This window comes from Camelina sativa, chromosome 12 (genome assembly GCF_030686135.1).
Source record: "Camelina sativa cultivar CO46 ecotype springtype chromosome 12, ASM3068613v1".
NCBI classification, from domain to species: domain Eukaryota; kingdom Viridiplantae; phylum Streptophyta; class Magnoliopsida; order Brassicales; family Brassicaceae; genus Camelina; species Camelina sativa.
The window spans coordinates 32,836,213-32,837,579 of record NC_141891.1 but is presented as its reverse complement, the minus strand read 5'-3'; the positions used below and the strand labels follow the sequence as shown (position 1 = coordinate 32,837,579).

At 31.9% G+C, this 1,367-nt stretch overlaps 1 non-coding gene across 1 annotated transcript; it reads left to right on the top strand.

Annotated features, from left to right (window-relative positions):
- The first annotated feature begins 717 nt into the window (after positions 1-717).
- TRNAW-CCA (transfer RNA tryptophan (anticodon CCA)) lies at positions 718-791 on the top strand. The gene has a single exon. It is a non-coding gene; the product is annotated as a tRNA-Trp (tRNA).
- The last annotated feature ends 576 nt before the right edge of the window (positions 792-1,367 follow it).

Here is a 1,367-nt window from a genome sequence, read left to right as displayed (position 1 = left end):
AACCTGCTAACGAACCGAACCATAGAGTACTTAGTACCGGTGCTACGGAAAGATATGTTTTTAGATCTCGCATTTGAAATCCTCCTTCTTTCTTCTTTATTGTATTACATTATATATAGTAATATATATAACTACAGATGTACATGTAATTAAGAAGTTCTTGTATTTGTATACGTAACTTCCGTCCCCCCGCTTTCAAAATTATAATTTAAATATTGTCTACTAGAACGATCTTATAGATTCCATTTGAAAACGTAAACGCCTTTTTATGTAAAATTTAAATTGAGAGAATTTTTGTAAAAAAAAAAATCAATTTTTTAATTATATCTTTGTTATCTGATATGAGAAATACGAGAAAAAAGAATAAATGAATTTGATATACCAATAAAAAAAGAAGAAGGATGTGGAAAACAAGACAGGAATTCTCTACAATGACACTGTAAACCAATTGAAAGGGATGTAGCGCAGCTTGGTAGCGCGTTTGTTTTGGGTACAAAATGTCACGGGTTCAAATCCTGTCATCCCTACCTATTACTGCTCAGAAGAGCAGTAACGAGGTATCTGTTTTGATCGATTTTTTTAATAAAATCGGACATACATATAATTCTGAAATTTATGATATACTATGTAGGATATAGTATATACGTACAAAATCGAGTCGGGTTAAAGAATGCCCTCTTTCTAGCCTTTTCGTTTTTTAGAAAAAAAACAAGAAAAACGCTCTTAGTTCAGTTCGGTAGAACGTGGGTCTCCAAAACCCAATGTCGTAGGTTCAAATCCTACAGAGCGTGATTTCACTCTTGTTTATTAGATTGTGTCAAAATTCCACTGTTCAAAATTACTGAGCAGCAATCGGAATTAGACCTCCCGCATAGGAAAGCAAGAAGGAGGTCAGTAAAAAAACGAGATGTTAATTAATTAAAAGTCCAACTGATCACCACGTCTGTATTGTAAATAAGCAGTTACGAATAATCCAGCTAAAGTAATAGGAATTAGACCTAAGACGATTCCAAATAAAAAAACTTCAATCATTTCAATTTTCTTTTGTTTTCATTTTTGAAAGGGAGAAAAGAGAGGTACTATCTATTCCTAGCTCTTAATCTGTATTGCCGATGAATCTGAATGACCAAAATTGGGTAATTAACACGGTAAGCAACTATTGAACATATGAAATACCACCGAAAACCTTTTTTTATAAAAAAATCTGCATTCCATTAATTTCAAATAAGTCGTATTTTGCTTAGACCAATAAATAGAACTGAGGTTATAGTTAAAGCTGCTAGTAGAAAACCGAAATAACTAGTTATAGTAAGCATGAAGGGACTCAATAAAATATGTTTTTTTATACATATGTTTCTAAAGTACTT